The sequence below is a fragment of the Rhipicephalus microplus genome, unplaced genomic scaffold (genome assembly GCF_043290135.1).
Source record: "Rhipicephalus microplus isolate Deutch F79 unplaced genomic scaffold, USDA_Rmic scaffold_22, whole genome shotgun sequence".
NCBI lineage: Eukaryota > Metazoa > Arthropoda > Arachnida > Ixodida > Ixodidae > Rhipicephalus > Rhipicephalus microplus.
Window position 1 is genome coordinate 5,283,400 of NW_027464595.1, and position 21,838 is coordinate 5,305,237.

Consider the following 21,838-nt stretch of genomic DNA (forward strand, 5'->3'; position numbering starts at 1 on the left):
GGAGCCAAACAAAGCTGTGGTAGTAGACAGTTTTCCTTTGCCACAAACTGAGGAGCTCCTGAACAGCCTGGCTGGGGCACAGCGTTTCTCGAAGCTAGACTTAGCTTCTGCATATCACCAGTTACCGCTCAGTTTAGAGAGCCGTGACCTTACCACGTTCATCACTCACGATGGACTATTTCGCTTCAAGAGGGTTTGCTTCGGACTGGCGTCGGCGCCATCAGCGTTCCAGAAAATGATGCACATGATCTTGAAAGGGTGCAAATGTGTCCTATTTTACATTGATGACATCATCGTGTATGGGCGATCCCGAGAGGACCATTTGGGAAACTTGCGCGCTGTATTGCAACGTCTTTCTGATGCTGGCCTCCGGCTCAACAACAAGTGTGTCTTTGACGTGGCAGAGTTGACTTTTCTAGGTCACGTTGTGAGCGCCAAAGGATTATTTCCGTTGATGTCATCCATTGAGGCGATAACAAAGGCACCATCACCTACAAATATTAACGAACTCCGCTCGCTACTGGGGCTTGCAGGCTTCTATTCCAAGTTCATTCCTCATTTTTCGGATGTTGTCGAGCCAATGCGCGCCTTGCTACGAGGACAAGCCTCTTTCGTTTGGAGTGCGGCAGCACAGAGCAGTTTGGAGCGCCTGAAATCTCTGCTCACATCTTGCGAAGTGCTTCATCTTTTCGATCCTCACTTGCCTGTGTTCGTTACAACTGATGCTTCAGGATATGGATTAGGTGCAGTACTTCAGCAAGACAACGGGACCTCACTGCAAACTGTCGCATTCGCCTCCCGCACACTTCAACCGCATGAGCGGAAATACTCAGTCGGCGAACGTGAGGCCCTTGCCTGTGTTTGGGCTTGCGAACACTGGCACGTTTATCTATGGGGACGACCTTTCATCTTACGAACGGATCACGCAGCGCTGGTTACGCTTCTTTCGACGAAAGGCACCGGTCACCGACCATTAAGGATTGCGCGCTGGTCCTCACGGTTGCTCTGCTACAACTATACCGTCGAATACAGGAAAGGTAGCGAAAACGTCGTGGCTGACGCTCTCTCCAGGCTACCCGTCCAGAGTTTAATCCGCGATGCACCAGAAGAGGAATTTATCTGTTTGTTGTCTCCCGTAGTTACCATGCCAGAACTTCAAGAAGCAAGTGCCAATGATCAGATTATCTGTGAAGTTAAGCACTTCACGACTACTTCTTGGCCTGACAAGAAATCACTGTCAAAAGAATTGCTACCTTACTTTTACGTGAAGGCTGAACTCTCTGTTGTAAGTGATATCCTATGCCGGGGTGACAGGATTGTCGTGCCTGCAACGTTGACACGCCGCCTTATGGATCTGGCCCACGAGTCACATCCAGGCATTAGTCGTACCAAAGCTCGCCTGAGAGAGTCCTATTGGTGGCCATGCATGGATAGTCACATTGAAGAACTGGTGCGCACATGCGTGATTTGCCAGTCTTGTGACAAGTCCGCACGTACCTTTCCAGCGCCACTGCAACCTGTTCCTCTTCCTGACGCGGCGTGGGAAAAAATTGCCATCGACATTGTGGGACCTTTCACGCAAGCTTCGGCCGACTGCCGTTTTGCGATTACTGTTATTGACTATTATAGCAAGTGGCCTGAAGTGGCGTTCGTGCGAGATGCGACCACGTCTACAGTGAAGAAGTTTTTACTTGAACTTTTTGCGCGAGAAGGCTACCCACGTAGTATTGTATCCGATCATGGACCACAGTTCTCTTCAGCAAGCTTTGACGAGTTTCTCACGGAGCGTGGAATAACGCACTACAACTCTTCCGTGTATTACCCACAAGCTAACGGCTTGGTGGAGAGATTCAATAGGGTGCTGAAGTCGTACATTCAACTAGCCCTGCTTGAACGTCGTGACGTACGAACAGCCATGCTTGATTACCTGCAAGTATATCGCTGTACGCCTCACGCGACTACTGGTGCGACACCCGCTGTTCTTCTTCATCGACGCCAACCTCGCACCAGACTTGACATATTGGGATTGCCCGACAGATGCTTCAGCACGGACCCGTCAAGGGCGATTGAACAGCTACGAGAGCATGTCAAAAAGAAGCAAATGATCTCGAAGAGCTACACCGATGAAAAACGTGGAGCCAAGGAACCCAGTTTCGTCGTTGGTGATTACGTGCGCGTTAAGACAACTGCAGCTCACGGTAAGCTGTCTTCACAATTTTCCGCGCCCAAGAAGATCATTGGAAAACGGGGACCGGCCTCGTACCTTTTGGACGATGGGCGTGTGTGGAACGCATCTAAGTTAATCGCAGTTCACTCCGGAGCGGTCAACAAAATGAAATCGGGCACCCCTGCTGTTATGAACTGGACACCTGCATTTAATCGGTCTTCTCATGCATTACAGCCTGAAACCGCTGCCCTTATGAACTGGTCCCCTGCATCTGATCGGTCATCTAGTGCGCCCCAATGGGACACATCAAGAGCGGATGGTCATGAAAGGGCAGACCCCGTATCATCTCCACCAGACGGCACGCAAGCTTTGACCAGTCCAGGATTTAATGCGCCTGCAAGGAAAAGCAAGCGTAAAAAGAAGACCCCAAAGAAATTGAAGGACTTCGTTAGGAAGTAGACAAAAACAGTTTTGTGTGTTTCTACCATTTATTTTTATTTTATTTTATTTTTTTTTTTTGCAAGAGGGGATATGTGGTATAAGGCGTCGCTACCGACTACAGCGCTGTGCGGTGGCACGCGCTGGGTGGCCGCCACGGGGGAGAAGGAAGAAGATGAAATAAACGAGATGTCTCCGTTTATGCTGTGCTATTCATTATGCACGATGTAACAATGTTCACGTGCTACGTGATGCCAAACAGGCTCACAAGGAGTGTGCCACGCTCGCCGCCATGGCTACTAGTGGCGCTGACTGACACTCCCACGTTTAAGTTGACATAGATACCCAATAAAGTGGCTGAGAAGATGGCTGTCGCAGTAGCTCAGTGGTAGACCATCGAACGCGTTATTCGAAGGTCGCAGGTTTGGATCCTGTCCAAGGCAAGGTATCTTTTCACCCACTTTCTTTCTTCTCATTTACATTACAGTTGGCCTAGTAATTTACCCTGTACCTTCGTTGGAAATATTGTCTGTTATATCTCATAAATATTGTGTAAACCACGAAATACGAACTCTCAAGTTTACACTTGTTTCTCTTATTCATTAAGTTACACTTGTTTCCCTCATTCATTAACGAGGGTCTCGTACTGGCAGACTTGGTGCCTCTAGGTTGTATACGGTGGACTATTGGTCAGCTGCCAGTTAGCAATATGTTCACGTGCTACGTGACGCCAAACAGGCTCATAAGGAGTGTGCCACGCTCGCCGCCATGGCTACTAGTGGCGCTGACTGACACTCTCACGTTTAAATTGACATAGATACCCAATAAAGTGGCTGGGAAGATGGCTGTCAAATTAGCTCAGTGGTAGACCATCGAACGCGTTATTCGAAGGTCGCCGGTTTGAATCCTGTCCACGGCAAGGGATCTTTTCACCCACTTTTCTTCTCATTTACATTACAGTTGGCCTAGTAACTTACCCTGTACCTTCGTTGGAAATATTGTCTGTTATATCTCATAAATATTGTGTAAACCACGAAACATGAGCACTTAAGTTTACACTTGTTTCGCTTATTCATTAACGAGGTACTCGTACTGGCAGACTTGGTGCCTCTAGGTTGTATACGGTAGAATATTGGTCAGCTGCCAGTTAGCAATATGTTCACGTGCTACGTGACGCCAAACAGGCTCATAAGGAGTGTGCCACGATCGCCGCCATGGCTACTAGTGGCGCTTACTGACACTCCCACGTTTAGGTTGACATAGATACCTAATAAAGTGGCTGGGAAGATGGCTGTCGTAGTAGCTCAGTGGTAGACCATCGAACGCGTTATTCGAAGGTCGCAGGTTCGGATCCTGTCCAAGGCAAGGTATCTTTTCACCCACTTTTCTTTATTCTCATTTACATTACAGTTGGCCTAATAACCTACCCTGTTCCTTCGTTGGCATTATTGTCCATTTGATCTCAATATTTTTGTGTAAAACACGAAAAACGAGCCTTCAAGTTTATACTTGTTACCCTCATTCATTAACGAGCGTCTCTTACTGGCAGACTTGGTGCCTCTAGGTTGTATACGGTGGACTATTGGTCAGCTGCCAGTTAGCAATATGTTCACGTGCTACGTGAAGCCAAACAGGCTCATAAGGAGTGTGCCACGCTCGCCGCCCTGGCTACTAGTGGCGCTGACTGACACTCTCACGTTAAAATTGACACAGATACCCAATAAAGTGCCTGGGAAGATGGCTGTCGTGGTAGCTCAGTGGTGGACCATCGAACGCGTTATTCGAAGGTCGCAGGTTGGGATCCTTTCCACGGCAAAGTATCTTTTCACCTATTTTTCTTTCTTCCCCTTTACATTACAGTTGGCCTAAAACCTTACCCTATACCTTCGTTAGAATTATTGTCTGTTAGATGTCAATATTATTTTTAAAACACTAAAACCGAGCCGTTAAGTTTACACTTGTTTCCCTCATTCATTAACGAGGGTCTCGTACTGGCAGACTTGATGCCTCTAGGTTGTATATGGTGGACTATTGGTCAGCTGTCAGTTAGCAATATGTTCACGTGCTACGTGATGCCAAACAGGCTCACAAGGAGTGTGCCACGCTCGCCGCCATGGCTACTAGTGGCGCTGACTGACACTCCCACGTTTAAGTTGACATAGATACCCAATAAAGTGGCTGAGAAAATGGCTGTCGTAGTAGCTCAGTGGTAGACCATCGAACGCGTTATTCGAAGGTCGCAGGTTTGGATCCTGTCCAAGGCAAGGTATCTTTTCACCCACTTTCTTTCTTCTCATTTACATTACAGTTGGCCTAGTAATTTACCCTGTACCTTCGTTGGAAATATTGTCTGTTATATCTCATAAATATTGTGTAAACCACGAAATACGAACTCTCAAGTTTACACTTGTTTCTCTTATTCGTTAAGTTACACTTGTTTCCCTCATTCATTAACGAGGGTCTCGTACTGGCAGACTTGGTGCCTCTAGGTTGTATACGGTGCACTATTGGTCAGCTGCCAGTTAGCAATATGTTCACGTGCTACGTGACGCCAAACAGGCTCATAAGGAGTGTGCCACGCTCGCCGCCATGGCTACTAGTGGCGCTGACTGACACTCTCACGTTTAAATTGACATAGATACCCAATAAAGTGGCTGGGAAGATGGCTGTCAAATTAGCTCAGTGGTAGACTATCGAACGCGTTATTCGAAGGTCGCCGGTTTGAATCCTGTCCACGGCAAGGGATCTTTTCACCCACTTTTCTTCTCATTTACATTACAGTTGGCCTAGTAACTTACCCTGTACCTTCGTTGGAAATATTGTCTGTTATATCTCATAAATATTGTGTAAACCACGAAACATGAGCACTTAAGTTTACACTTGTTTCGCTTATTCATTAACGAGGTACTCGTACTGGCAGACTTGGTGCCTCTAGGTTGTATACGGTAGAATATTGGTCAGCTGCCAGTTAGCAATATGTTCACGTGCTACGTGACGCCAAACAGGCTCATAAGGAGTGTGCCACGCTCGCCGCCATGGCTACTAGTGACGCTGACTGACACTCCCACGTTTAATTTGACATAGATACCTAATAAAGTGGCTGGGAAGATGGCTGTCGTAGTAGCTCAGTGGTAGACCATCGAACGCGTTATTCGAAGGTCGCCGGTTCGAATCCTGTCCACGGCAAGGGATCGTTTCACCCACTTTTCTTTCTTCTCATTTACATTACAGTTGACCTGATAACCTACCCTGTTCCTTCGTTGGCATTATTGTCCATTTGATCTCATTAATAATGTGTAAAACACGAAAAACGAGCCGTTAACTTTACACTTGTTTCCCTCATTCATTACCGAGGGTCTCGTACTGGCAGACTTGGTGCCTCTAGGTTGTATACGGTGGACTATTGGTCAGCTGCCAGTTAGCAATATGTTCACGTGCTACGTGACGCCAAACAGGCTCATAAGGAGTGTGCCACGCTCGCCGCCATGGCTACTAGTGGCGCTGACTGACACTCCCACGTTTAAGTTGACATAGATACCCAATAAAGTGGCTGGGAAGATGGCTGTCAAATTAGCTCAGTGTAGACCATCGAACGCGTTATTCGAAGGTCGCCGGTTCGAATCCTGTCCACGGCAAGGGATCTTTTCACCCACTTTTCTTTCTTCTCATTTACATTATAGTTGGCCTAATAACCTACCCTGTTCCTTTGTTGGCATTATTGTCCATTTGATCTCAATAATTTTGTGTAAAACACGAAAAACGAGCCTTCAAATTACACTTGTTTCCCTCATTCATTAACGAGGGTCTCGTACTGGCAGACTTGGTGCCTCTAGGTTGTATACGGTGGACTATTGGTCGGCTGCCAGTTAGCAATATGTTCACGTTCTACGTGACGCCAAACAGGCTCATAAGGAGTGTGCCACGCTCGCCGCCCTGGCTACTAGTGGCGCTGACTGACACTCTCACGTTTAAATTGACATAGATACCCTATAATGTGGCTGGGAAGATAGCTGTCAAATTAGCTCAGTGGTAGACCATCGAACGCGTTATTCGAAGGTCGCAGGTTCGGATCCTGTCCAAGGAAAGGTATCTTTTCACCCACTTTTCTTTCTTCTCATTTACAGTACAGTTGGCCTAATAACCTACCCTGTTCCTTCGTTGGCATTATTGTCCATTTGATCTCAATATTTTTGTGTAAAACACAAAAAACGATCCTTCAAGTTTACACTTGTTTCTCTCATTCATTAACGAGGGTCTCGTACTGGCAGACTTGGTGCCTCTAGGTTGTATACGGTGTACCATTGGTCAGCTGCCAGACCGAGGGTCTTGTACTGGCAGACTTGGTGCCTCTAGGTTGTATACGGTGGACTATTGGTCAGCTGCCAGTTAGCAATATGTTCACGTCTCGTGACGCCAAACAGGCTCATAAGGAGTGTGCCACGCTCGCCGCCATGGCTACTAGTGGCGCTGACTGACACTCTCACGTTTAAATTGACATAGATACCCAATAAAGTGGCTGGGAAGATGGCTGTCAAATTAGCTCAGTACTAGACCATCGAACGCGTTATTCGAAGGTTGCCGCTTCGAATCCTGTCCACGGCAAGGGATCTTTTCACCCACTTTTCTTCTCATTTACATTACAGTTGGCCTAGCAGCGCACCCTGTACCTTCGCTGGAAATATTGTCTGTTATATCTCATAAATATTGTGTAAACCACGAAACACGAGCTCTCAAGTTTACATTTGTTTCGCTTATTCATTAACGAGGTACTCGTACTGGCAGACTTGGTGCGTCTAGGCTGTATACGGTAGACTATTGGTCAGCTGCCAGTTAGCAATATGTTCACGTGCTACGTGACGCCAAACAGGCTCATAAGGAGTGTGCCACGCTCGCCGCCATGGCTACTAGTGGCGCTGACTGACACTCCCACGTTTAGGTTGGTTGACATAGATACCCAATAAAGTGGCTGGGAAGATGGCTGTCGAGGTAGCTCAGTGATAGACCATCGAACGCGTTATTCGAAGGTCGCAGGTTTGAATCCCGTCCAGGGCAAGGTATCTTTTCACCTACCTTTTTTTCTTATTTACATTACAGTTGGCCTATTAACTTACCCTGTACCTTCGTTGGCATTATTGTCTGTTAGATCTCAATAATGTTGTGTAAAACACGAAAAACGAGCCCTTAGGTTTACACTTGTTTCCCTTATTCATTAACGAGGGTCTCGTACTGGCAGACTTGATGCCTCTAGATTGTATACGGTGGACCATTGGTCAGCTGCCAGTTAGCAATATGTTCACTTGCTATGTGACGCCAAACAGGCTCAAAAGGAATGTGCCACGCTCGCCGCCATGGCTACTAGTGGCGCTGACTGACACTCTCACGTTTAAATTGACATAGATACCCAATAAAGTGGCTGGGAAGATGGCTGTCAAATTAGCTCAGCGGTAGACCATCGAACGCGTTATTCGAAGGTCACCGGCTTGAATCCTGTCCACGGCAAGGGATCTTTTCACCCACTTTTCACCTCATTTACACTACAGTTGGCCTAGTAACTTACCCTGTACCTTCGTTGGAAATATTGTCTGTTATATCTCATAAATATTGTGTAAACCACGAAACATGAGCACTTAAGTTTACACTTGTTTCGCTTATTCATTAACGAGGTACTCATACTGGCAGACTTGGTGCCTCTAGGTTGTATACGGTAGACTATTGGTCAGCTGCCAGTTAGCAATATGTTCACGTGCTACGTGACGCCAAACAGGCTCATAAGGAGTGTGCCACGATCGCCGCCATGGCTACTAGTGGCGCTGACTGACACTCCCACGTTTAAGTTGACATAGATACCTATTAAAGTGGCTGGGAAGATGGCTGTCGTAGTCGCTCAGTGGTAGACCATCGAACGCGTTATTCGAAGGTCGCAGGTTCGGATCCTGTCCAAGGCAAGGTATCTTTTCACCCACTTTTCTTTATTCTCATTTACATTACAGTTGGCCTAATAACCTACCCTGTTCCTTCGTTGGCATTATTGTCCATTTGATCTCAATATTTTTATGTAAAACACGAAAAACGAGCCTTCAAGTTTATACTTGTTTCCCTCATTCATTAACGAGCGTCTCTTACTGGCAGACTTGGTGCCTCTAGGTTGTATACGGTGGACTATTGGTCAGCGGCCAGTTAGCAATATGTTCACGTGCTACGTGAAGCCAAACAGGCTCATAAGGAGTGTGCCACGCTCGCCGCCCTGGCTACTAGTGGCGCTGACTGACACTCTCACGTTAAAATTGACACAGATACCCAATAAAGTGCCTGGGAAGATGGCTGTCGTGGTAGCTCAGTGGTGGACCATCGAACGCGTTATTCGAAGGTCGCAGGTTGGCATCCTTTCCACGGCAAAGTATCTTTACACCTATTTTTCTTTCTTCCCCTTTACATTACAGTTGGCCTAAAACCTTACCCTATACCTTCGTTTGAATTATTGTCTGTTAGATGTCGATATTATTTTTAAAACACTAAAACCGAGCCGTTAAGTTTACACTTGTTTCCCTCATTCATTAACGAGGGTCTCTTACTGGCAGACTTGATGCCTTTAGGTTGTATATGGTGGACTATTGGTCAGCTGTCAGTTAGCAATATGTTCACGTGCTACGTGATGCCAAACAGGCTCACAAGGAGTGTGCCACGCTCGCCGCCATGGCTACTAGTGGCGCTGACTGACACTCCCACGTTTAAGTTGACATAGATACCCAATAAAGTGGCTGAGAAGATGGCTGTCGTAGTAGCTCAGTGGTAGACCATCGAACGCGTTATTCGAAGGTCGCAGGTTTGGATCCTGTCCAAGGCAAGGTATCTTTTCACCCACTTTCTTTCTTCTCATTTACATTACAGTTGGCCTAATAACTTACCCTGCTCCGTCGTTGGCATTATTGTCCATTAGATCTCAGTATTATTGTATAAAACACGAAAAACGAGCCTTTAAGTTTACACTTGTTTCCCTCATTCATTAACGAGGGTCTCGTACTGGCAGACTTGGTGCCTCTAGGTTGTATACGGTAGACTATTGGTCAGCTGCCAGTTGGCAATATGTTCACGCGCTACGTGACGCCAAACAGGCTCATAAAGAGTGTGCCACGCTCGCCGCCATGGCTACTAGTGGCGCTGACTGACACTCCCACGTTTAAGTTGGCTGACATAGATACCCAATAAAGTGGCTGGGAAGATGGCTGTCGTGGTAGCTCAGTGGTAGACCATCGAACGCGTTATTCGAAGGTCGCAGGTTCGAATCCTGTCCACGGCAAGGTATCTTTTCACCCACTTTTCTTTCTTGTCATTTACATTACATTTGGCCTAATAACTTACCCTGGTCCTTCGTGGGCATTATTGTCTGTTATATCTCATTAATATTGTGTAAAACACGAAAAACGAGCCGTTAAGTTTACACTTGTTTCCCTCATTCATTACCGAGGGTCTCGTACTGGCAGACTTGGTGCCTCTAGGTTGTATACGGTGGACTATTGGTCAGCTGCCAGTTAGCAATATGTTCACGTGCTACGTGACGCCAAACAGGCTCATAAGGAGTGTGCCACGCTCGCCGCCATGGCTACTAGTGGCGCTGACTGACACTGCCACGTTTAAGTTGACATAGATACCTAATAAAGGGGCTGGGAAGATGGCTGTCGTAGTAGCTCAGTGGTAGACCATCGAACGCGTTATTCGAAGGTCGCAGGTTCGGATCCTGTCCAAGGCAAGGTATCTTTTCACCCACTTTTCTTTCTTCTCATTTACATTACTGTTGGCCTAATAACCTACCCTGTTCCTTCGTTGGCATTATTGTCCATTTGATATCAATATTTTTGTGTAAAACACAAAAAACGATCCTTCAAGTTTACACTTGTTGCCCTCATTCATTAACGAGGGTCTCGTACTGGCAGACTTGGTGCCTCTAGGTTGTATACGGTGGACTATTGGTCACCTGCCAGTTAGCAATATGTTCACGTGCTACGTGACGCCAAACAGGCTCATAAGGAGTGTGCCACGCTCGCCGCCCTGGCTACTAGTGGCGCTGACTGACACTCTCACGTTTAAATTGACATAGATACCCTATAATGTGGCTGGGAAGATAGCTGTCAAATTAGCTCAGTGGTAGACCATCGAACGCGTTATTCGAAGGTCGCCGGTTCGAATCCTGTCCACGGCAAGGGATCTTTTCACCCACTTTTCTTCTCATGTACATTACAGTTAGCCTAGTAACTTACCCTGTCTCTTCGTTGGAAATATTGTCTGTTATATCTCATAAATACTGTGTAAACCACGAAATACGAACTCTCAAGTTTACAATTGTTTCTCTTATTCATTAAGTTACAGATGTTTCCCTCATTCATTAACGAGGGTCTCGTACTGGCAGACTTGGTGCCTCTAGGTTGTATACGGTGGACTATTGGTCAGCTGCCAGTTAGCAATATGTTCACCTGCTACGTGACGCCAAACAGGCTCATAAGGACTGTGCCACGCTCGCTGCCGTGGCTACTAGTGGCGCTGACTGACACTCCCACGTTTAAATTGACATAGATACCCAATAAAATGGCTGGGAAGATGGCTGTCATATTAGCTCAGTGGTAGACCATCGAACGCGTTATTCGAAGGTCGCCGGTTCGAATCCTGTCCACGGCAAGGGATCTTTTCACCCACTTTTCTTTCTTCTCAATTACATTACAGTTGGCCTAATAACCTACCCTGTTCCTTCGTTGGCATTATTGTCCATTTGATCTCATTAATAATGTGTAAAACACGAAAAACGAGCCGTTAAGTTTACATTTGTTTCCCTCATTCATTACCGAGGGTCTCGTACTGGCAGACTTGGTGCCTCTAGGTTGTATACGGTGGACTATTGGTCACCTGCCAGTTAGCAATATGTTCACGTGCTACGTGACGCCAAACAGGCTCATAAGGAGTGTGCCACGCTCGCCGCCCTGGCTACTAGTGGCGCTGACTGACACTCTCACGTTTAAATTGACATAGATACCCTATAATGTGGCTGGGAAGATAGCTGTCAAATTAGCTCAGTGGTAGACAATCGAACGCGTTATTCGAAGGTCGCAGGTTCGGATCCTGTCCAAGGCAAGGTATCTTTTCACCCACTTTTCTTTCTTCTCATTTACAATACAGTTGGCCTAATAACCTACCCTGTTCCTTCGTTGGCATTATTGTCCATTTGATCTCAATATTTTTGTGTAAAACACAAAAAACGATCCTTCAAGTTTACACTTGTTTCCCTCATTCATTAACGAGGGTCTCGTACTGGCAGACTTGGTGCCTCTAGGTTGTATACGGTGTACTATTGGTCAGCTGCCAGTTCGCAATATGTTCACGTGCTACATGACGCCAAACAGGCTCATAAGGAGTGTGCCACGCTCGCCGCCATGGCTACTAGTGGCGCTGACTGACACTCCCACGTTCAAATTGACATAGATACCCAATAAAGTGGCTGGGAAGATGGCTGTCGTGGTAGCTCAGTGATAGAGCATCGAACGGATTATTTGAAGGTCGAAGGTTCGAATCCTGTCCACGGCAAGGTATCTTTTCACCGACTTTTCTTTCTTGTCATTTACATTACATTTGGCCTAATAACTTATTCTGGTCCTTCGTTGGCATTATTGTCTGTTATATCCCATTAATATTGTGTAAAACACGAAAAACGAGCTGTTAAGTTTACACTTGTTTCCCTCATTCATTACCGAGGGTCTTGTACTGGCAGACTTGGTGCCTCTAGGTTGTATACGGTCGACTATTGGTCAGCTGCCAGTTAGCAATATGTTCACGTCTCGTGACGCCAAACAGGCTCATAAGGAGTGTGCCACGCTCGCCGCCATGGCTACTAGTGAGGCTGACTGACACTCCCACGTTTAAGTTGACATAGATACCCAATAAAGTGGCTGGGAAGATGGCTGTCAAATTAGCTCAGTGTAGACCATCGAACGCGTTATTCGAAGGTCGCCGGTTCGAATCCTGTCCACGGCAAGGGATCTTTTCACCCACTTTTCTTTCTTCTCATTTACATTACAGTTGGCCTAATAACCTACCCTGTTCCTTTGTTGGCATTATTGTCCATTTGATCTCAATAATTTTGTGTAAAACACGAAAAACGAGCCTTCAAGTTTACACTTGTTTCCCTCATTCATTAACGAGGGTCTCGTACTGGCAGACTTGGTGCCTCTAGGTTGTATACGGTGGACTATTGGTCGGCTGCCAGTTAGCAATATGTTCACGTTCTACGTGACGCCAAACAGGCTCATAAGGAGTGTGCCACGCTCGCCGCCCTGGCTACTAGTGGCGCTGACTGACACTCTCACGTTTAAATTGACATAGATACCCTATAATGTGGCTGGGAAGATAGCTGTCAAATTAGCTCAGTGGTAGACCATCGAACGCGTTATTCGAAGGTCGCAGGTTCGGATCCTGTCCAAGGAAAGGTATCTTTTCACCCACTTTTCTTTCTTCTCATTTTCAATACAGTTGGCCTAATAACCTACCCTGTTCCTTCGTTGGCATTATTGTCCATTTGATCTCAATATTTTTGTGTAAAACACAAAAAACGATCCTTCAAGTTTACACTTGTTTCTCTCATTCATTAACGAGGGTCTCGTACTGGCAGACTTGGTGCCTCTAGGTTGTATACGGTGTACCATTGGTCAGCTGCCAGTTCGCAATATGTTCACGTGCTACGTGACGCCAAACAGGCTCATAAGGAGTGTGCCACGCTCGCCGCCATGGCTACTAGTGGCGCTGACTGACACTCCCACGTTCAAATTGACATAGATACCCAATAAAGTGGCTGGGAAGATGGCTGTCGTGGTAGCTCAGTGATAGAGCATCGAACGCGTTATTCGAAGGTCGAAGGTTCGAATCCTGTCCACGGCAAGGTATCTTTTCACCGACTTTTCTTTCTTGTCATTTACATTACATTTGGCCTAATAACTTATTCTGGTTCTTCGTTGGCATTATTGTCTGTTATATCCCATTAATATTGTGTAAAACACGAAAAACGAGCTGTTAAGTTTACACTTGTTTCCCTCATTCATTACCGAGGGTCTTGTACTGGCAGACTTGGTGCCTCTAGGTTGTATACGGTGGACTATTGGTCAGCTGCCAGTTAGCAATATGTTCACGTCTCGTGACGCCAAACAGGCTCATAAGGAGTGTGCCACGCTCGCCGCCATGGCTACTAGTGGCGCTGACTGACACTCTCACGTTTAAATTGACATAGATACCCAATAAAGTGGCTGGGAAGATGGCTGTCAAATTAGCTCAGTACTAGACCATCGAACGCGTTATTCGAAGGTTGCCGCTTCGAATCCTGTCTACGGCAAGGGATCTTTTCACCCACTTTTCTTCTCATTTACATTACAGTTGGCCTAGTAGCGCACCCTGTACCTTCGCTGGAAATATTGTCTGTTATATCTCATAAATATTGTGTAAACCACGAAACACGAGCTCTCAAGTTTACATTTGTTTCGCTTATTCATTAACGAGGTACTCGTACTGGCAGACTTGGTGCGTCTAGGCTGTATACGGTAGACTATTGGTCAGCTGCCAGTTAGCAATATGTTCACGTGCTACGTGACGCCAAACAGGCTCATAAGGAGTGTGCCACGCTCGCCGCCATGGCTACTAGTGGCGCTGACTGACACTCCCACGTTTAGGTTGGTTGACATAGATACCCAATAAAGTGGCTGGGAAGATGGCTGTCGAGGTAGCTCAGTGATAGACCATCGAACGCGTTATTCGAAGGTCGCAGGTTTGAATCCCGTCCAGGGCAAGGTATCTTTTCACCTACCTTTTTTTCTTATTTACATTACAGTTGGCCTATTAACTTACCCTGTACCTTCGTTGGCATCATTGTCTGTTAGATCTCAATAATGTTGTGTAAAACACGAAAAACGAGCCCTTAGGTTTACACTTGTTTCCCTTATTCATTAACGAGGGTCTCGTACTGGCAGACTTGGTGCCTCTAGATTGTATACGGTGGACCATTGGTCAGCTGCCAGTTAGCAATATGTTCACTTGCTATGTGACGCCAAACAGGCTCAAAAGGAATGTGCCACGCTCGCCGCCATGGCTACTAGTGGCGCTGACTGACACTCTCACGTTTAAATTGACATAGATACCCAATAAAGTGGCTGGGAAGATGGCTGTCAAATTAGCTCAGCGGTAGACCATCGAACGCGTTATTCGAAGGTCACCGGCTTGAATCCTGTCCACGGCAAGGGATCTTTTCACCCACTTTTCACCTCATTTACACTACAGTTGGCCTAGTAACTTACCCTGTACCTTCGTTGGAAATATTGTCTGTTATATCTCATAAATATTGTGTAAACCACAAAACATGAGCACTTAAGTTTACACTTGTTTCGCTTATTCATTAACGAGGTACTCATACTGGCAGACTTGGTGCCTCTAGGTTGTATACGGTAGACTATTGGTCAGCTGCCAGTTAGCAATATGTTCACGTGCTACGTGACGCCAAACAGGCTCATAAGGAGTGTGCCACGATCGCCGCCATGGCTACTAGTGGCGCTGACTGACACTCCCACGTTTAAGTTGACATAGATACCTATTAAAGTGGCTGGGAAGATGGCTGTCGTAGTCGCTCAGTGGTAGACCATCGAACGCGTTATTCGAAGGTCGCAGGTTCGGATCCTGTCCAAGGCAAGGTATCTTTTCACCCACTTTTCTTTATTCTCATTTACATTACAGTTGGCCTAATAACCTACCCTGTTCCTTCGTTGGCATTATTGTCCATTTGATCTCAATATTTTTATGTAAAACACGAAAAACGAGCCTTCAAGTTTATACTTGTTTCCCTCATTCATTAACGAGCGTCTCTTACTGGCAGACTTGGTGCCTCTAGGTTGTATACGGTGGACTATTGGTCAGCGGCCAGTTAGCAATATGTTCACGTGCTACGTGAAGCCAAACAGGCTCATAAGGAGTGTGCCACGCTCGCCGCCCTGGCTACTAGTGGCGCTGACTGACACTCTCACGTTAAAATTGACACAGATACCCAATAAAGTGCCTGGGAAGATGGCTGTCGTGGTAGCTCAGTGGTGGACCATCGAACGCGTTATTCGAAGGTCGCAGGTTGGGATCCTTTCCACGGCAAAGTATCTTTTCACCTATTTTTCTTTCTTCCCCTTTACATTACAGTTGGCCTAAAACCTTACCCTATACCTTCGTTAGAATTATTGTCTGTTAGATGTCAATATTATTTTTAAAACACTAAAACCGAGCCGTTAAGTTTACACTTGTTTCCCTCATTCATTAACGAGGGTCTCGTACTGGCAGACTTGATGCCTTTAGGTTGTATATGGTGGACTATTGGTCAGCTGTCAGTTAGCAATATGTTCACGTGCTACGAGATGCCAAACAGGCTCACAAGGAGTGTGCCACGCTCGCCGCCATGGCTACTAGTGGCGCTGACTGACACTCCCACGTTTAAGTTGACATAGATACCCAATAAAGTGGCTGAGAAGATGGCTGTCGTAGTAGCTCAGTGGTAGACCATCGAACGCGTTATTCGAAGGTCGCAGGTTTGGATCCTGTCCAAGGCAAGGTATCTTTTCACCCACTTTCTTTCTTCTCATTTACATTACAGTTGGCCTAATAACTTACCCTGCTCCGTCGTTGGCATTATTGTCCATTAGATCTCAGTATTATTGTATAAAACACGAAAAACGAGCCTTTAAGTTTACACTTGTTTCCCTCATTCATTAACGAGGGTCTCGTACTGGCAGACTTGGTGCCTCTAGGTTGTATACGGTAGACTATTGGTCAGCTGCCAGTTGGCAATATGTTCACGCGCTACGTGACGCCAAACAGGCTCATAAAGAGTGTGCCACGCTCGCCGCCATGGCTACTCGTGGCGCTGACTGACACTCCCACGTTTAAGTTGGCTGACATAGATACCCAATAAAGTGGCTGGGAAGATGGCTGTCAAATTAGCTCAGTGGTAGACCATCGAACGCGTTATTCGAAGGTCGCCGGTTCGAATCCTGTCCACGGCAAGGGATCTTTTCACCCACTTTTCTTCTCATGTACATTACAGTTAGCCTAGTAACTTACCCTGTCTCTTCGTTGGAAATATTGTCTGTTATATCTCATAAATACTGTGTAAACCACGAAATACGAACTCTCAAGTTTACAATTGATTCTCTTATTCATTAAGTTACAGTTGTTTCCCTCATTCATTAACGAGGGTCTCGTACTGGCAGACTTGGTGCCTCTAGGTTGTATACGGTGGACTATTGGTCAGCTGCCAGTTAGCAATATGTTCACGTGCTACGTGACGCCAAACAGGCTCATAAGGACTGTGCCACGCTCGCTGCCGTGGCTACTAGTGGCGCTGACTGACACTCCCACGTTTAAATTGACATAGATACCCAATAAAATGGCTGGGAAGATGGCTGTCATATTAGCTCAGTGGTATACCATTGAACGCGTTATTCGAAGGTCGCCGGTTCGAATCCTGTCCACGGCAAGGGATCTTTTCACCCACTTTTCTTTCTTCGCATTTACATTACAGTTGGCCTAATAACCTACCCTGTTCCTTCATTGGCATTATTGTCCATTTGATCTCATTAATAATGTGTAAAACACGAAAAACGAGCCGTTAAGTTTACACTTGTTTCCCTCATTCATTACCGAGGGTCTCGTACTGGCAGACTTGGTGCCTCTAGGTTGTATACGGTGGACTATTGGTCAGCTGCCAGTTAGCAATATGTTCACGTGCTACGTGACGCCAAACAGGCTCATAAGGAGTGTGCCACGCTCGCCGCCCTGGCTACTAGTGGCGCTGACTGACACTCTCACGTTTAAATTGACATAGATACCCTATAATGTGGCTGGGAAGATAGCTGTCAAATTAGCTCAGTGGTAGACCATCGAACGCGTTATTCGAAGGTCGCAGGTTCGGATCCTGTCCAAGGCAAGGTATCTTTTCACCCACTTTTCTTTCTTCTCATTTACAATACAGTTGGCCTAATAACCTACCCTGTTCCTTCGTTGGCATTATTGTCCATTTGATCTCAATATTTTTGTGTAAAACACAAAAAACGATCCTTCAAGTTTACACTTGTTTCCCTCATTCATTAACGAGGGTCTCGTACTGGCAGACTTGGTGCCTCTAGGTTGTATACGGTGTACAATTGGTCAGCTGCCAGTTCGCAATATGTTCACGTGCTACGTGACGCCAAACAGGCTCATAAGGAGTGTGCCACGCTCGCCGCCATGGCTACTAGTGGCGCTGACTGACACTCCCACGTTCAAATTGACATAGATACCCAATAAAGTGGCTGGGAAGATGGCTGTCGTGGTAGCTCAGTGATAGAGCATCGAACGCGTTATTCGAAGGTCGAAGGTTCGAATCCTGTCCACGGCAAGGTATCTTTTCAGCGACTTTTCTTTCTTGTCATTTACATTACATTTGGCCTAATAACTTATTCTGGTCCTTCGTTGGCATTATTGTCTGTTATATCCCATTAATATTGTGTAAAACACGAAAAACGAGCTGTTAAGTTTACACTTGTTTCCCTCATTCATTACCGAGGGTCTTGTACTGGCAGACTTGGTGCCTCTAGGTTGTATACGGTGGACTATTGGTCAGCTGCCAGTTAGCAATATGTTCACGTCTCGTGACGCCAAACAGGCTCATAAGGAGTGTGCCACGCTCGCCGCCCTGGCTACTAGTGGCGCTGACTGACACTCTCTCGTTAAAATTGACACAGATACCCAATAAAGTGCCTGGGAAGATGGCTGTCGTAGTAGCTCAGTGGTAGACCAACGAACGCGTTATTCGAAGGTCGCAGGTTTGGATCCTGTCCAAGGCAAGGTATCTTTTCACCCACTTTCTTTCTTCTCATTTACATTACAGTTGGCCTAATAACTTACCCTGCTCCGTCGTTGGCATTATTGTCCATTAAATCTCAGTATTATTGTGTAAAACACGAAAAACGAGCCTTTAAGTTTACACATGTTTCCCTCATTCATTAACGAGGGTCTCGTACTGGCAGACTTGGTGCCTCTAGGTTGTATACGGTAGACTATTGGTCAGCTGCCAGTTAGCAATATGTTCACGCGCTACGTGACGCCAAACAGGCTCATAAAGAGTGTGCCACGCTCGCCGCCATGGCTACTAGTGGCGCTGACTGACACTCCCACTTTTAAGTTGGCTGACATAGATACCCAATAAAGTGGATGGGAAGATGGCTGTCGATGTAGCTCAGTGGTAGACCAACGAACGCGTTATTCGAAGGTCGCAGGTTCGAATCCTGTCCACGGCAAGGTATCTTTTCACCCACTTTTCTTTCTTGTCATTTACATTACATTTGGCCTAATAACTTACCCTGGTCCTTCGTTGGCATTATTGTCTGTTATATCTCATTAATACTGTGTAAAACACGAAAAACGAGCCGTTAAGTTTACACTTGTTTCCCTCATTCATTACCGAGGGTCCCGTACTGGCAGACTTGGTGCCTCTAGGTTGTATACGGTGGACTATTGGTCAGCTGCCAGTTAGCAATATGTTCACGTGCTACGTGACGCCAAACAGGCTCATAAGGAGTGTGCCACGCTCGCCGCCATGGCTACTAGTGGCGCTGACTGACACTCCCACGTTTAAGTTGACATAGATACCTAATAAAGGGGCTGGGAAGATGGCTGTCGTAGTAGCTCAGTGGTAGACCATCGAACGCGTTATTCGAAGGTCGCAGGTTCGGATCCTGTCCAAGGCAAGGTATCTTTTCACCCACTTTTCTTTCTTCTCATTTACATTACAGTTGGCCTAATAACCTACCCTGTTCCTTCGTTGGCATTATTGTCCATTTGATATCAATATTTTTATGTAAAACACAAAAAACGATCCTTCAAGTTTACACTTGTTGCCCTCATTCATTAACGAGGGTCTCGTACTGGCAGACTTGGTGCCTCTAGGTTGTATACGGTGGACTATTGGTCAGCTGCCAGTTAGCAATATGTTCACGTGCTACGTGACGCCAAACAGGCTCATAAGGAGTGTGCCACGCTCGCCGCCATGGCTACTAGTGGCGCTGACTGACACTCCCACTTTTAAGTTGGCTGACATAGATACCCAATAAAGTGGCTGGGAAGATGGCTGTCGTGGTAGCTCAGTGGTAGACCATCGAACGCGTTATTCGAAGGTCGCAGGTTCGAATCCTGTCCACGGCAAGGTATCTTTTCACCCACTTTTCTTTCTTGTCATTTACATTACATTTGGCCTAATAACTTACCCTGGTCCTTCGTTGGCATTATTGTCTGTTATATCTCATTAATATTGTGTAAAACACGAAAAACGAGCCGTTAAGTTTACACTTGTTTCCCTCATTCATTACCGAGGGTCCCGTACTGGCAGACTTGGTGCCTCTAGGTTGTATACGGTGGACTATTGGTCAGCTGCCAGTTAGCATTATGTTCACGTGCTACGTGAGGCCAAACAGGCTCATAAAGAGTGTAAAACGCTCGCCGCCCTGGCTACTAGTGGCGCTGACTGACACTCCCATGTTTAAATTGACATAGATACCCAATAAAGTGGCTGGGAAGATGGCTGTCAAATTAGCTCAGTGGTAGACCATCGAACGCGTTATTCGAAGGTCGCCGGTTCGAATCCTGTCCACGGCAAGGGATCTTTTCACCCACTTTTCTTCTCATGTACATTACATTTAGCCTAGTAACTTACCCTGTCTCTTCGTTGGAAATATTGTCTGTTATATTTCATAAATATTGTGTAAACCACGAAATACGAACTCTCAAGTTTACAATTGTTTCTCTTATTCATTAAGTTACAGTTGTTTCCCTCATTCATTAACGAGGGTCTCGTACTGGCAGACTTGGTGCCTCTAGGTTGTATACGGTGGACTATTGGTCAGCTGCCAGTTAGCAATATGTTCACGTGCTACGTGACGCCAAACAGGCTCATAAGGAGTGTGCCACGCTCGCCGCCATGGCTACTAGTGGCGCTGACTGACACTCCCACGTTTAAATTGACATAGATACCTAATAAAGGGGCTGGGAAGATGGCTGTCGTAGTAGCTCAGTGGTAGACCATCGAACGCGTTATTCGAAGGTCGCAGGTTCGGATCCTGTCCAAGGCAAGGTGTCTTTTCACCCATTTTTCTTTCTTCTCATTTACATTACAGTTGGCCTAATAACCTACCCTGTTCCTTCGTTGGCATTATTGTCCATTTGATATCAATATTTTTGTGTAAAACACAAAAAACGATCCTTCAAGTTTACACTTGTTGCCCTCATTCATTAACGAGGGTCTCGTACTGGCAGACTTGGTGCCTCTAGGTTGTATACGGTGGACTATTGGTCAGCTGCCAGTTAGCATTATGTTCACGTGCTACGTGAGGCCAAACAGGCTCATAAGGAGTGTAAAACGCTCGCCGCCCTGGCTACTAGTGGCGCTGACTGACATTCCCATGTTTAAATTGACATAGATACCCAATAAAGTGGCTGGGAAGATGGCTGTCAAATTAGCTCAGTGGTAGACCATCGAACGCGTTATTCGAAGGTCGCCGGTTCGAATCCTGTCCACGGCAAGGGATCTTTTCAGCGACTTTTCTTTCTTGTCATTTACATTACATTTGGCCTAATAACTTATTCTGGTCCTTCGTTGGCATTATTGTCTGTTATATCCCATTAATATTGTGTAAAACACGAAAAACGAGCTGTTAAGTTTACACTTGTTTCTCTCATTCATTAAGTTACAGTTGTTTCCCTCATTCATTAACGAGGGTCTCGTACTGGCAGACTTGGTGCCTCTAGGTTGTATACGGTGGACTATTGGTCAGCTGCCAGTTAGCAATATGTTCACGTGCTACGTGACGCCAAACAGGCTCATAAGGACTGTGCCACGCTCGCTGCCGTGGCTACTAGTGGCGCTGACTGACACTCCCACGTTTAAATTGACATAGATACCCAATAAAAAGGCTGGGAAGATGGCTGTCATATTAGCTCAGTGGTAGACCATTGAACGCGTTATTCGAAGGTCGCCGGTTCGAATCCTGTCCACGGCAAGGGATCTTTTCACCCACTTTTCTTTCTTCGCATTTACATTACAGTTGGCCTAATAACCTACCCTGTTCCTTCGTTGGCATTATTGTCCATTTGATCTCATTAATAATGTGTAAAACACGAAAAACGAGCCGTTAAGTTTACACT